Source organism: Lagenorhynchus albirostris, chromosome 3, assembly GCF_949774975.1.
Source record: "Lagenorhynchus albirostris chromosome 3, mLagAlb1.1, whole genome shotgun sequence".
Lineage (NCBI taxonomy): Eukaryota > Metazoa > Chordata > Mammalia > Artiodactyla > Delphinidae > Lagenorhynchus > Lagenorhynchus albirostris.
This window is the reverse complement of record NC_083097.1, coordinates 140420586-140437579: the sequence shown is the minus strand read 5'-3', so window position 1 is coordinate 140437579 and position 16994 is coordinate 140420586. Positions and strand designations below refer to the sequence as shown.

The window sequence follows — 16994 nt, the reverse complement described above, 5'->3', positions numbered from 1 at the left end:
GATTCTATAAATTTAAGTGCCTAGGTTCAGAGAATGGATTAACTATAATCCTTGAGTCACAACATTTTCTCATTATTAATTAGTTAGCTACTTTTAATAATGTACTACACAACTGTGAACATACTCTGTAACATAAAATCATGTGTTTGTCATTTCCTTGTTTTCTTTTTAATATAGTTTTGTTGCATTTACATGTATCCCTTGTCTTCTTGTTTCTATTGTATTTCAAATTTTTAAGTTTTATAAAAGGTATCATGCTATATCTAGTTGTTTGAGACTTTGTCATTTAATATTACATTGCTAAGATTCACCTACTGCTGATATGGCTTATTTAATTTCTCTGCTGGAAATAATACCTTGTGTAAATATTGTAGTAAAGTTATCTATTCTCCCATTGGTGGTTGTGTGGACTAAAAATGTGTTCATGATTGTGTTGTTGTTTTTGTTGGTTTATCATTGTTTAGGGTGATGAACAAACAGCTCTTAATTTTAATATAAAGCTTTAATTTTAAATAAAACCTGAACAACACAGGTTTGAATTGCGGGGCTCCACGTCTACACTTTTTTTTTCAATAAATATATTAGGAAAAATTTTTTGAGATTTGCAACAATTTTAAAAAGCTCACAGACAAACTGCAGAGCCTGGAAATGTCGAAAAAATTAAGAAAAAGTTAGGTACATCAAGAACTCATAAAATATATGTAGCTATTAGTCTATTCTATCATTTACTACCATAAAATATACACCAATCTTCTATAAAGTTAAAATTTGTCAAAATGTATGCACACAAACACAGGCCGTACACGGCCTCACTTGCGGTCGAGAGAGAAGTGTAAACAAATGTAAAGGTGCAGAATTAAGTCATAACTGCATAAAATTAACAGTAGTACATACCGTAGTCCTGTGATAATTTCATAGCCACCTCCCGTCGCTACGGTGTGGAGCTCGACTGCTGTAAGCCTCGGCTTCAAACGCCAGAGACGCCAATCATCCCCACCTGAGCAAGTGCGTCTCTCCGGTAAATCTCGTATCGCGGGAATGTGATCGCTCGCGGTTCTCGCGTAATTTCCATCGTGTTCAGCGAAATACCTTAAACCTTGAATAACACCATAGGACCCATACAGAGTTCTGGTAATGATGCTGAACGTGCTCCCAAGAAGCAGAGAAAAGTCATAACATTACAAGAAAAAGCTGAATTGCTTGATATGTATCGTAGATTGAGGTCTGCAGCTGTGGTTGCCACCGTTTCAAGATAAGTGAATCCTGTGTAAGGACCATTGTAAAAAAAAGAAAAGCAAATTCATGAAGCCATCCCTGCAGCTACACCAGCAGGCACGAAAACCTTGCACTTTTTGCAAAATACTTTTTTATCGCATATTGAAAATACAGCTTTTATGTGTTTGCCAGATTGCTATAAGAAAGGATACCTGTAGACTCTAATATGATAGGAGAAAAATCAAAGTCAGTATATGACAAAGTAAAAGACAGGTAAAGGATATAAAGCTGGAGAATTTAATGCCAGCTAAAGATGGTTTGATAACTTTAGAAAAAAAGATTTTGCTTAAAAAATGTCAAGATAACAGGAGAAGCAGCTTCTGGTGACCAAGAAACTTTTTCTAGATTGGTTCTATTGACGCTTTGTCCCTGAAGTCAGGAAATGGACCTTGCCAGTAAGGAACTGTCTTTTAAAGTCCTTTTGATATTGGACAATGTCCCTGTCCACCCAGAACTATACAATGTGGCAGAAAGTTTCTGATTATTCAATCCACTCTTGACTTCTTTTACAACGTGAACCTTTCTATGATAGTGAAACTAAAGCAAATTGTAGAAGGATTGGTACTGTATAGAAACATTTTTTAGAGAAATGAAAAAGCAAAAAGTCAGACAGAAATTATGACGTATTTCCATATAGTCTGCCTACCTCTCTTGTCTCCCCTTCCACCTCCTCCACCTCTTGTGACTGCCACCCCGAGTCAGTAAGACCAACCTTTCCTCCTTCTTCTCCTTAGCCTACTCAATGTGAAGACAGCAAAGATGAAGACCATTATGATGATAGATTTCCACTTAATGAATAGTAAATAATCATCATGCATACATTTAATGAACTTATCTGTTGTGTACATGTGTATCTTCATGTGAAAATCTAATAACTGTACAGCAAGAACTGTATGAGACATGTTTGTGTCAACATTATCATCATCCCCGAAGTGTTCATTGTGTAGTATATATTACAATATATCGTGTTCAAAACTTGTATTGAAGTGGATAGCCTATCCTTACATAGACATAAGTGATATACAACATAAAATTAATAATGGGTTAGTTTTCTTACTGTTTCATATCTTCGCTTTCAAAGAAATAATTACATTACTGTTCAGTATGCCTCTCTCTCTCTTATAGAAACTGTGTATCAGCCTACCATCGCAGGTGTTTTTGTTTGTTTGTTTGTTTGTTTTGCGGTACGCGGGCCTCTCACTGCTGCGGCCTCGCCTGTTGCAGAGCACAGGCTCCGGACGCGCAGGCTCAGCGGCCATGGCTCACGGGCCTAGCCGCTCCGTGGCATGTGGGATCTTCCCGGACCAGGGCACGAACCCGTGTCCCCTGCATCGGCAGGCGGACTCTCAACCACTGCGCCACCAGGGAAGCCCCGACACAGGTGTTTTTAATGTTAATATGTTTCCAGTACTGTATTATGAATAACTGTAATACTGTATGCCATGAAAATTTCAAAACAATTCATTCATTAGTGTATAGTGGAGCCATTATCGATTACACTAGGCTACCATAAGGCAATCATATTGCTGCTTCTTCATTATTAATGCATGAATCTATACCTATACCTATAAATAAATATGAATATCTTTTTCGCTTTTTTTATTTTTGAGGTCCAGTGTTACTAAAATGCCTAACAGCTATAGTGTTTTGTTTGTATCACGAGACAGTATTGATCTAAGTACCAACATTCCATCATCTTGTAAACAGATGACATAAACTTAAATACAGTAAGGTACTGTAAGTGTATTTTCTCTTATGATTTTCTTAGTAACATTTTCTTCTCTCTAGCTTACTTTTTTGTAAGAATACAGTATATAATAGATATAATATACAAAATATGTGTTAATCAACTGTATTATTGGTAAGGCTTCTGGTCAACAGTAAGCTATTAAAAGTTAAGTTTTAAGGAAATTTAAAGTCATAAGCAGATTTTCAACTGTGCAGTAGGTTAGTGCCTCTAACCCCTACATTATTCAAGGGTTATATTTTTTCTTTTATTTAAGAACTTTCTCCCGACCAAGTTCTAAATGATATTTATCTATATTTTCTCTTATGAGTCTGAAGTTTTCTTTCACATGTAACATAGTGCACTAAGTTTTTATATGAAATAAAGATTCAATTTTGTCTTTTTCCTTAGATATAACCATTTTTCCACCTCCACAGAATGGTCTCTCCTTTTTTCCCTGATGGAAGAAGCACCTCTGTGAGACATCAAAGTTCTAATTTTGCAGAAGTCTTTTTGGGGCTCTTTATTCTATTTCACTGGTCAATTAGTTCAACTCTATGTCAACAATATACTCTCTTAATTACTACAGCTTCATAATAAGTCATTATATAATTTTGGAATTTTTTTTTTATAAAAAGGTAATTTTGTATAAATTACTAGTCTTCAAAAATATCCCCCTTTCCCCTCCTTTTATACAAATATAATATTTGACTTCACAGCCCTCTATCATTTAGGCAGACACATGTGATAAATTCTAACTAATGAAATTTTATTTGAAATCACGTGTGTCACTTCCAGACAGAGATAACAAAATGACCATTCTGCAATCTCTCTTTTCCCTTTTCACAATGTCCAATTAACTCTATGTTTCAAACAGACAGTATGACAAAGGCCCAAACAGCCTACATTTCTCTATGGGACATGTAGGTGAATGAAAACTACATTTTGTGTAAATAAGATATTTATGTTCTGAAGTTGCTTGTCACTACATTTTGTAATGAAGTTATACAATGAATTCAAACCCTTAGTCATTTAACTATGTATATATAAAAAAAAATTCCTTTTTTTCTTTTTTTTTTTTTGGTAAATATCCCTACACACTGGCACTAACATGGGTTAGGATACAAGATTTCTTTCTGTCTGTGTTGTTTATTTATATACCAGCAGGTTAAAATTATCCTCCCTACCTAGTATCTTCAACTTGAGCAAATTCTTGTTTGAGAAATAAAATTGTAAGAGAGCATGAGACCCCAGATGGAGAAATTGAGAATCTGATTCTTTCCACATAAAGTACCAATACGTCTCTTGCCTGGCAAGAGTTTTACTTTCTAAAAATATGAAGTTGAATGTTCTAAGAAATATGGGCTTTGTTCTTAAGCAAGAATCCCAAAAAGTAGGAAAAGAGGAAAAGAAGAAATTTTCAGTAGTGGAAGATTAAAATGTGTCACAAAGAAAAGACTAGTATTATGTAAGGTTTTGCCCTGCATAGACATTAAGATGCTTATTTTGACTTTCTTTGTCTGTACTGAGTCACTTGTAAAACTATGGATGAGATTTAACAAGGAAGTGGAAAGTGTATTTTGTGAGCTAACACTCTAGAAAAAAGTAGAGTAGGAGTCAAACTTTGAGCTGCATCATGGAATTAAAAAATTCACATGATTGACATAGTTTAGATAGGTACCTTAGCAACTAAACTGGTACAGTATAGGTATTTACCATGTATTTTGGCTTTTTATATTGAATACTTTTGGACTTATGAATAGCTATCTATTCATAATGCAATACTGTCATTACTGACAATTCACTTTTGTGATGAAACTACACTAATTTTACAGTAGAGAAACCTTTTTTTGTTTTCAACTGTTCACTCACTTGAAACTTTTCTGCACTTCAGGACTTTTACTATAAAAATCCTATTGCCATAATACTTGCCTGCAGCTGGATACTTAAGTTATCACACTAAAGATTGATTTAAATTGAGTGTAATTATCTGCCTAGAATCTTTTTAAAAAAATTTCCCCTTCTTTAACCATTAATTTTCTAAACCATAATTATCCACAATAATTTTAGTTGGTGGTCTTGACTTAGTGTCTATTAAAATAAAATCTATATACTGGTTAATTTAATTTGACTAAAAGAGAATCTCATGCCTAGTCACTAACATAGTGAGCAATTTTGTGAATTTTAAATGGGGTCTCTTAACTTGTACAGCTGGCAGATGTGCTTGACTCACCCATATTAAAATGTTGCTAAAATTCTTATATTCACCCAATAGCTTGGCACTTTAAAAAATGTAAATGAGAATCCACTCTTCACCTATCAGTTTGAAAAAGATGAAGTTAGAAAATACACAGTGTTAACAAGGGTGTAAAACATCAGGCACTTTCGTACTTAATGTGGCAGGTGTTAATTGGGGCAATGTTTTGAGGATGATTTAATCATATACTTGAAAACCTTTAATCATCAAATCATTGACCAGTAATTTCATTTCCAGAAATTAATCCAACATATTTTCTTCTTTAAGTGTTCAAAAGTATGCACACAATGATTCATTTTTGGAAGTGTCAATAATAAATCTCCTTAATGGCACAATGAGAGGGCAGCAAATCCACACAATGTAGTATTATCTTACTCTTTAGTTATTCAAAAGAAAGCAAGACAACATATGTGTTGATGTATACAATCTCTACAAAAATAAATTAAACACTGCACTCTGCTTTGATCTGTGTATTTTAAAGAGGTTTTTGTGCATGTGTGATATGCACAAATATTTATGTGTGATTGCATATGTAGATAATTTTTGAAATATATAAATATAATTTTTAACAGTGGTTGCCATTCGTTGTGTGGATTTGGAATCTGAGCAAGGAGAACTTATTCATTATACTGTTAGATTTTTTTTTTACCATATACATGTATTACTTTTCATTTTAAAAATCATTATGCGAGTAAAACAAAGGGAGAGCTCATTTAGTTTTTCAAGAATGCAGCCCTAAAATATAACAAGGAATATAAAGACTATCCTGTGTATCCTGCTGGGCGCTACAAAGATCCTCTGTCCCCTGTCATACCTGTTCCATGTAGTTTTCAATGACTTAGCAGTGACCTCAATTCCAGAATGAATATCTGAGCAAAATCTGGAAAAAAAAAAAAAAAAAGAGGCTTGGCTATCTATAAAAAGCTATTTTTTACGTATATAATTTCTCAAATTAATTTTAGGCAAGGCATTCACTTTTATTCTCCAGCAATTAGATAAATATGTTTACCCTAGAGCTATTCACATCTTCCCAACTCTTCCCAGGTATCTGATTATCTACCATTGATCTATATCCCCATGGTTTATTTCCTTTCATTTTGCAAAAGTATATGAAAGCCTTTTGCCAAACAGTATTACGGCCAGGAACTGATGCTGTGAGACTGGAAGACTTCCCCATGCTGTAAAAATAAGATTGCATCATTAAATAGGGCTCTCAGGTATTTGCCAACCTGGGTAATGATGTCTCCCTGGGATACCTGCCCTTTTGGCAGCTTCCCATCCAGGCACGAGTCAGCAATCACAATTAGTGTGAAGTGAAGTAAGAGTGCCAAGTCTGCAGAATGCAGAGGAAATGCAGCAAAGTCTGAAATGAACTCAGTGAGCAGTCACAATCCTCAAGGCAAAAATTGCTCCATTCCTAAATGGGAATAAAGCAATGATGGATTGACTGCCAAACTGTATTCTCTGTGTAGGTATGCCTGATCGTCCTGTCAGTCTTTCAACCATTGCAGTGTTTCCAATATGTTTCTTTCCTCTCAAATAGTCTCACACACCTTTCCTCAGGTATTTGTGGCAGAGAGAAGTAACTGAGTTATTCCTGGTGAGGGCAGCCAGAATGGGGGTTATCCTTTACTGAAGAGGTTGGGAAAAGACTGAGTAGAGAGCAGAGAATAAAACGGTTAAAACTGCTTGAGTAAATTTATCCAAAGGATTTATCAAATGAAAGATACCTAAAAAAAAAAAAAAAAAAAAAAGGAAGATACCTTAAAGATTCTACAGTATAGTTGGAAGGTAGAGTGCCCAAAATTCAAATCAATATATGTCTTCCTTTAATTATGCTTTCATGCTGGCCAGTCACTTTGAGGTTATATCCATCATGATGAATCACTCTCAAACTCTTAATTATTTGTGCTGCATATTTTTCACTGTGTCTCCTACATTTGCATTCCCGTAGCAGCTAGCAGATTGCCTTGAATATGACAGGTGTATAGGGAGGTTTGGGTGGGAAAATTTAGTCGTATTTGTTGATATCAATATTCTCACCTACCTTAAGAAGAGGCTCAGACATATTTGGAGCTGTGAATAGGTATGGTATTTTCTGATTTACATCTAGGAATTAGTTGACCCACATTACTATTTGGAAATATCTTTTAAAGAGTTGGTGTACTGCAAAAACAAACACAGAATTGTAATGTGTCTACCTTGCCTTTTTCTATTTTCTTTTAGTGACTTAATATGGATTGTCCAGAATCATCCAGCAGCCACAATTGCATTGCCAATTAATAGTAACTTTACATTTAGACTTTCCCTTCATCTCCTCTAAATAAAACACACAGAATGTTGCTACTCCAAGTCACACATGCTTTTAAGTTCTGTTAAATGAATCCCCAATTGAATGTAAATGTCTTTTGTTTCTTAAAACGTAAGTGCCATTATTGAAACTCCTTAAATTTGCAGACACCAAAACCATCAATGAAAAAAATCTTGTCAAAATGGGCTTACAGGTGGACATTCTACTTACTCTCTCATGCATTTAATTGAATTTTGTGCAATTTCATGTGCATTATAATAGACTTCTTTTACACCATCAGGAAACAAGTTTTAAAACATGTGCTGTGCATTAAACATCACATAAATATTCAGCAAGGAAAAGAAAAACAGTTCTGAAAAAGTATAGTAATTTTACAGTCTCTGGTTTCTAATAAATTTTTACAGCAATCCTAAACTGCATTAGCAAGTCCGGGTTTATTGTCGGGCTTCTGCACAACATCCCTCAATGACATGTCAAATCTTTACCACAGCAGTAGAACTCCTAAAACTGTCCTCATTGGCAAGAATCCTGTCAGATTAAATTGCCAACTCTTGTCAAGTAAAGATGTGTGATCTGATCCTATTCTCCTGATGATGACATGTGTTGTCCTTTCACTGTGGCTGGATTGTAAATTCCCAGGACATCCCAATTACCACAGATTTTGAGAATAAAAAGAATTTATTGACCTCTCAAAATGATGGTTCTCCCCTGAATAAAATGTCTAATCATTTAACAATATGACTCTTATTTTTGTGTTCATATTGTATATCATTTATCAACCCATTTACTAGATAACCTAGGATATTACACAGGCTTTATTTTCTGCCTTCCTACACTTTCTTGTCATTTCCCAAATTAGATGTCATGAATGTATATCTGCCAAGAAATTATTTTCTGTCTCAGTTATTCAGGATATTATATGTACAGCAGAATTTCTGGATTCTCTTTGGTACTTTTGATTTTTGTTGAAAACATAAACAATATTGTCATCAGGCTGCAATGACAATCCATGGAGAAGAATGGCATTTATTGTGCCAAACTTGTAAGCACCCAAAGTAAAATCAATTGTACTCTTGTGTGAGGTGTACCTGTGTCACTGCCCAGGTCATGAAGCAAATTAGATATTATCCTATGCCTTTCCACTTAAATTCAGAGTATCACATATCCTTTGAAACAATAAATTGAGTATTTACCACAAAGAATGGCTTGGCTTTTTAAAGAATCCAGGATTCCAGTGTGGAGATTTCACATGCCTCATCAGATGTTCCAAAAGTAGTTATATTTCAGCAGTTAAATTGTTTTTGTGGAATAGCAGCAATCATTAACTTCAATATTTATACAATATTTAGGATTAGACTTTAAATGGTAACTTCAATTGGCAGAAAAACTGCTCTGTAAAGACTGTGAGGTCATGTGAGAAGGCACATATTTTCTCTGTTAAAACTGCTCTCTGCCCCCAAATATTTCATTAAATGATACATTCTGCTCAAATCATGATAAAATGATAATATGACATGTCAATTACATTTCAACATGAGGCTTACTACTAGTAAATTGATTCAGAATTAACAGGAGTATTTTGTGTCATAATTTCCAATACTGTCAAATAACAAAGTTTTTCAATTTAAATGTGCATTTAAAATACATTTCTATGTAAACTTATTCCACAAAAGAGATTTCACATGCATAACAAATGAGTCCAAAAGAATAAAAATCAGTTGCTGAAATATGGGTTTATCATAAATTTAGGGAATTAGGGGCTTAATGTCATTCTATTCTATAACAGTGTTTGGTCCTTCTCAAATATCCATCAATTGCCCAGAAAAATGTCATTCATATGTTTAAATCACTACAGGTTTCCTTTACTTATGGAAATTGACTTTATACAGGATTAATTTAATTCCTCATCTTAGACTAGAATTATATATATATTTTTTTAAGATCTGATTTGATCTTGATTGAGTTGATCAAACTGCAAAAACAAAATAGCATGTATTTCTGCTTCATAATTACATGAACATAAAACTGACCTTTTAAAACAATGTGTGTTAAACAGCTTAAAAATAATTATTTTAAGTGGGCAAATATTAGAGGCAATTTCCTTTCCAAACTCCTCCAAATCCAGATCACAAACCAATACAAATTTATTATGGGAGTGAAATTTAGGTGACTCATTTTCTGTTTTAAATGACTTTTAATGTTGGATTATAAGACATGTTAAATATAGTATAATAATATGATAGTTCATAATATAACTTGAAATAAATTTAAAACTCAATACATGAGTGTAAATTACTGTTGATTTATAAGAAATATCAAAATAATATAAAATACTCCATTTTATATCTTCTTTCACTATAATGTTAATATAATTCTGAGTAAACTAAAGAGGTAAATTTCCTCTATTATGGTTCATCTATAAGAATGTTAGGTGTTATATTTTTAACGTGAAAACTGTAGTAATAAAAAATTGAGCATTATGCCAAGTGAAATAAGTCAGACAGATAAAAACAAATGTTATACCACTTATATTTGGGATCTAAAAGAAAAAACTGAACTCATAGATACAAAGAACAGATTGGTGGTTACCAGAGGAGGAGCTTCGGGGGGATAAAGGAAATGGGTGGAAACTGTCAAAAGGTACAAACTACCAATTATAAGATGAATAAGTCCTGGAGATGTAATGGACGGCATGGTGACTATAGTTAACAATACTGTACTGTATACTTGAAAGTTGCTAACTGACTAGATCTTAAAAGGTCTCATCACAAGGAAGAAAAAATTGTAACTATGTGTGATGATGGATGTTAACTAGGCCTATTGTGGTGATCATTTCACAAGGTGTACATGTATCAAATCACCTAAACTAAAGCTAACAAAATGTACACCTAAAACTAATACTATGTTATATGTCAGTTATATAAATTTAAAAAGGTTTTAAGTTGCATTACTATTAAAGAAATAAATAAACTGGGTACCTCTTTGTGCTTATTATCTAAAAGCAGATGATATGACCTTAAAAAAGTTAACCAGAATCTCCTCAATAAAAATAGTGTCCACTTAATATTTTAATTTCCAAAATAGAATAAATGTATACTCACTTGTAATAGCATTCCCAAGTTAAGAACATAATTTGGGGGAATTTTCTTCTAGTCTATTTTACCTGTCCAATAGATAGCTATTTAGAGAAAATAAACATGTTTATTTTCTCCACTGATACCTATTTGTATCCTCTACTGATACATACATACATATTTGTTTCTCATTTTATTTCTTTAAGTCTGCTTCAATTGAACAAGAGAACAAGATTTTGGTAATTCTTAGTTTCTTTATGGGTCTGACATTCTATTTAAACATATGTGTTAAAGATTTAAGTAAGTCATTGCTCTTTACACTGCTAAAAAGGAACTTTTTGAGAAAGTCTAAACTACCTATATTAATCTTATCCAAAAGGAGGGTAAAGTGATATATCAGAAAACCAAAGCAACAACAGATTAATGTTGCTGTATTAAAATCCTATTTACATAAAATTAACATAAATATGAGTTAGTATGCCATATGCTACAGCATCTGCTCTTCACTGTATTAATAACAAGGCTGTCCCCTATAGGGATCTTAAAATTAATATATATTTAAGTTGTTTTTATATACATATTTGAAATTTTGACAATATGATATATATGAAATGTTGCCAACTGCAAACAGGATAATTTATACAGAAATGATATTGTCACCAGCTGGACTATGAACATAGTTCATGATAGGTGGCTTTTGAGATACTCCACACTCTTCCTTGAAAGACTGTTTAATCAGTTTTGAGTTAAATAAACTCTTTATTCTACATACTTACTCCTATTACCTCTAATTTCCTATTTCATCTTCTTCAGAGGTTCAGAACAACTAGCCAATGAGAAGTAACTCATCATACTGGAAGGCGCTTGAAGATAATCTTTTTTTTTTTTTGCAGTACGCGGGCCTCTCACTGTTGTGGCCTCTCCTGTTGCAGAGCACAGGCTCCGGACACGCAGGCTCAGCGGCCATGGCTCACAGGCCCAGCCGCTCCGCGGCATGTTGGATCTTCCCGGACCGGGGCACGAACCCGCGTCCCCTGCATCGGCAGGCGGACTCTCAACCACTGCACCACCAGGGAAGCCCTGAGGATAATCTTATACTTCATTTTCTATTGCTGATTTTTCTTTTTTTGTTTTCCCAAACAGTCTAAGTTCATTTGAGAGCTGTTTTTTCTAGCTTCCAGAATGGCTAAATAAAATAACTTTCTTATACAAAATTTTGTAAAAATATCACATCTACCAGTGCAAATGTTGTACTTTGTACGTTTTATGAAACTTGATACAGTCTGCTCCTTTTTATTTCCAAATTTTATGACAATGCTATTTCAAGTTCTGTATTGTATTTTTGCATGTTCTGTTCATATAATTTTTTGCAAAGAAAGTTGAAGCATAACTATTTTCAAAATGATAAATTTGGGACTTCCCTGGTGGCGCAGTGGTTAAGAATCCACCTGCTAATGCAGGGGACACAGGTTCGATACCTGGTACGGGAAGATCCCATATCCCACGGAGCAACTAAGCCCATGCACCACAACTACTGAGGCCCATGCACTACAACTACTGAGGCCAGGGCCCACGTGCCCATTGAGCCTGCGTGCTGCAACTACTGAAGCCTGCGCACCTAGAACCCGTGCTCTGCAACTAGAGAAGCCACCACAATGAGAAACCCATGCACCACAACAAAGAGTAGCCCCCTCTCGCTGCAACCAGAGAAAGCTCGCGTGCAACAACGAAGACCCAACGTAGACAAAAAAAACAAAAAAACAAAAAAAAACAGATAAACTTACTTATACTTGCTATGGTTATAATCCAAGATAAACGTAGATGAAAATATATAAATAATAAACATAGCTGTTGTCTGTCCCATATGCACTGAAATAAAGCTACAGATCATTTATTCCTCAGTATGAATTCAACTATTATATTACCTTTTATATATATAATTACACAAAAGAAAGATAGTAAATATACTAATGTAAAAATCAATATTTTCACTCTTAAATGAATAAATGATTTTAAGTATGTTAGCAAATTATAACCAGTGTACTTATGTGTATATCTGTGCATATCCATATGTGCATGTATGTATAAATATATACATGTGTTTATGTATGTGTATGTATATCACATGTGTACAGACATAGCTATAGATATGGATATAGAATATACAGATATATATATTCTACTTTTCTTCTTGAAGTTGATAACTGAGGAATCAGACTTCATTATCTCTCAGGCTATTTTTCCTGTAACCATTTGACATCTGCAATCTGTGGTTTCCTTCCCCTGAAAAACTGCACACATGGTCACAATGAAATCTTTGAAATATTTTTTAGAAGGATACAAACATTCTGAAGTCCATCTTTGGAAACCAAATTAAGAATGATTCAAATAAAATTCAGATGCTCAGTGTCTCACCCTTTAAGGCATCAACAATTATGTTTTCCATTTTTTATTCTCTGTTAATATTTAGTAACCATTCAATAGCATATTGTATAAGATTTACAGGATAGTATTTCAATGCCTGCTATTTTCCAATATTTTAGTTGTGATCCTGAAATTTTGTTTTTATCTCTTCAATTTAACTAGTTAAAATCTTTGTACTTAAGTTTGTGTTTGATACTCCATTTTTTTGAATTTACTTCTCAGGTTGTTCTCCAGACCCTTGCTACTCAAAGTGTTGTACACAGATCAACAGCATCAACAGTATTTTGTTGGAATTTCAGGCTCCAACCCAGACCTACTGAATCTGAATCTGCATTTTAAAAAGATGCCCAGAGGTCATGAGTTCACATTAAATATTATGAAGCACTGGATTAAGAGATGCTTCAGAATAAAAAATAATTAGAATTTTTAAGTAAATACTCTTTGGGGTATTAGCCTTAAACACGATGTACATTTACTTTATTACTATAATATTTTTCCTCTCCATTTCTTAATTCTAATTACTTCCATTTAGTCATATTTTCATTTTTTTTGGAACACTTTGTTAATAAATATCTGCTCTCTTGTTCATATAATGTTGATACATTTTGACTAAAATAAAAAAATCAACATTAGTGATGATTGTAATTGTGCTTATTTTTCTCTATTGGAAGATGATCGTTTGTCAGAAAAAGACAATTAATTGAAACTCAAGTAATCAAAAGAAAAAACAACTAAATTCAGAAAAATAGCACTTAGTGACTTTTTTCTCCCTTTCTGACAATTGCTTGATAACATAAACTAAAAAATGTTATGAATACATTGGTCCACTAAAAATTATGAGTGCTGAGTTGCAACTACATATGATAGTTAATCTAGAAACACCAGAAAACTATTTCTAGGCTTCTGATAAAACCAGGGAAAGGCATTTGCATTCATTGTTTTTTCTACATGTATAAATACAATAATCAATGCTTTGGGTTTTTGCTGCAAAATTAACACTAGTCTAGAAGAATTTTGGACATGTTGGTGCATTTTATGTCTATAAGTTTTATTTCTAAAATTAGCATCACAGTCTAGGGAAGAGAATCTTTATCTACAAGTATAGATATTAAAGAACACATTGATCATTAAAATATTTTTTAAATGAAAAAGTAGACATGTAGCTGGGTTCAATACTACTACAACTAAGAACTACATATACTTTTAGAATCATAGTTAAATAGAAGTTTATGTGGAAATCCACACCTTTTCAAATCAAATATTTTATGTTAATGTTTTATAAGCAATACAGTCAAAATTTGTTTCTGTTTATGTTATGCTGTATGACTGAAGGAAGAAAAAAGTATATTACAAAAGACCAAAAAAAACCACATAAATACCTTTATAATATATGATGATGAAATGCTTTATAATATAGTAAAAAAAAAATACTTTATAATATGCCCAATTTGAGCCAGAATGTTATGTCATTGAAATGTTTAAGGTAATTAAACAAATTAAGTGCTTCTGATTTGTTTTCTAGCCTTAGGGTAAACACAGACCTATCCTGACCCTGAGAAGAAAGAAAAAATATATGTTACCTATATAACACCCAGGATGAAAATGACCAATGGCTTTTCTGAAATATTGCAAATCTTTTCAATTTTAGTGAAGATTCTCTTTTACCTTAGTAATGAGGGGCTATAATCTGATTAATCATTGAAAAGTAGTCACAAAATGTAAGACTACATCAAAGTTCAGCTGATATTAAGATTCTATACATAATACTAGTATATTCACAGGTAAACAGAATTTAAAGAGTATTTCTAGAATACATGTACATATGTTGGAGATGTTTTCCTTTCATTTATTTGAGTTTTTGTCCTTTGAAAATTACTGAGGGGCTTCCCTGGTGGCGCAGTGGTTGAGAGTCCGCCTGCCTGATGCAGGGGACGCGGCATCGTGCCCCGGTCCGGGAAGATCCCACATGCCGCGGAGCGGCTGGGCCCGTGAGCCATGGCCGCTGAGCCTGCCTGTCCGGAGCCTGTGCTCCGCAAAGGGAGAGGCCACAACAGTGAGAGGTCCGCGTACCGCAAAAAAAAAAAAAAAAAAAAAAAAAAAATTACCGAGAATACTTAGAGAAAGAAGGAATTGTTCCATCAAAAAATAATAGCAAAACAAGACAAGATACCACCTGGACTTCCATGTTAACCTGACAATCCACAGCTTTGACCCCTCCTTGTAAATAAGGCCAGGGGAATTTCCATCATTTTTGATGAGCAAGTAAATGTTCTAATGACAGCAATTCCATCACAACTTTTTGAATTAATTCATTTCATTCAGTTACAATTTATTGAACATCTGCTATGTGCATAGGAGGTAAGGGTTATTCAGAATCACAATTTCCAACTCAGCCCATCTATTTCTCCCTTTCCAAGGGTCCTGGTTTCTGAGAATTGGGGAGGTGCCAAGTCTAAAGGACTCTCAGTAACTTTGAACTCGGAAGAACTGTGGGAAGGGATTCAGAGGAACAGGAAGGAGCTGAGACAAACAGGTAGAGGTGAAAGGGCTTGAGAAACTGATATTTCCCAGGAAAATCCTGTTTTTAACACACTGTTTGCAGGAATCCTCCCTCTAAGGAAAACCAGTCATAGACACTCACCTCTAAAGAATAACCTAGCTTCCAAGGGAAATAAGACCTTAAGCGATCACAGTTCTAGTTTCCAGAATTATCCACCCATTTAATTAATTAAGTAATTAACAGAAGCCACCCATGTCTTTCTTCCAAAGAGCTTCATCTATTGAATATTATACCATGAACTCCTTCAGCTTAAAGAATATAAGTGGAGGTGGTTGTGTCTATTTGCCCATCTTTGATAAGGTCTAGGAAGGCAGGTCAGGAATGATATTCATACTGGTTTCTTACACTATTCTATTTTAATAACACTATAATTCCTATTGGAATTCAAAATTAACAGCAATTTGACTTCTAAACTGCAGACAATGACATGGTTTCACTCAATGAGTCTTATTGAGCTCATCTGGTAAATACAAGGAAAACCAATGTCCTTCCTCAAAAATTCCACCCTGTCTTGTCAATCAGAGAAACTACAGAGTCTCAGGTACTGGTTTTCCAGTTTCCCTGTCAACTACCACGTCCAGACCCCTTCTCCCATACATCAACTGTGATATCCCTGACTCTCCAGTGGAAATCTTTCTCTCTTTTTATGCTATTTCCCACCAGGCTAACTGACATTGGTGTTATGTTCATTTTTTACATGGGACTTCTATTAACCTAGATTTCTTTTTAATTCATTCTTGTTTCCCTAGGCCTATCATTTTTAAAATTTTTATTGTGTCCTTGGATTACTGGTTACTCTTTCAATGATCATAATCCTCCAAATTGAGTAGCATTCTCTAATGTGAAGTGTAAAGAAAGCAAATAAAATTGTCCTCACTTATAGGCCTCAGTGATCTCTGTCATTATTTTTGAGACTTAAGATTCACTTGATAAAATGGATATTACTAGGTCCTACTCCCTTGCTGAGGATTCACTAGAACTGGAGTAGACCATAAAAACCTGCATTTGGTAATTTTGAAAAGAGTTGAAAAACATTTATCTAGGAGATTGCTGTGAACATGATGAATGAGTAACAATTCTAATTGAAAATCCTGTTGGGAAAATGGTTTCTGAAGGTCTCATCTCCAAATGATCTATATTGTAAAAACTTCAATATATTTGTACTGATTTTCAGGTTAGAAAGTCAATACACATGACCTTTCCAAACTAGGTTAGATATAGGAAGTTAAAAAAAAAAAGATGTATAAATAGCTACTCTGCTAGCATATAAATATTTTCACTATATCTGTATTAACTGTTGTCTACGCATTTTTGTTGTTTTCCATGTATCCTAGATTAAGAAATACTTTGATATCTGTCATGGATTT

General features: G+C 33.9%; 1 pseudogene; it reads right to left on the bottom strand.

Annotated features, from left to right (window-relative positions):
- Positions 1-16994, bottom strand: part of LOC132518423 (pre-B-cell leukemia transcription factor 1-like) — a 134088-nt pseudogene that overhangs the window by 26213 nt on the left and 90881 nt on the right.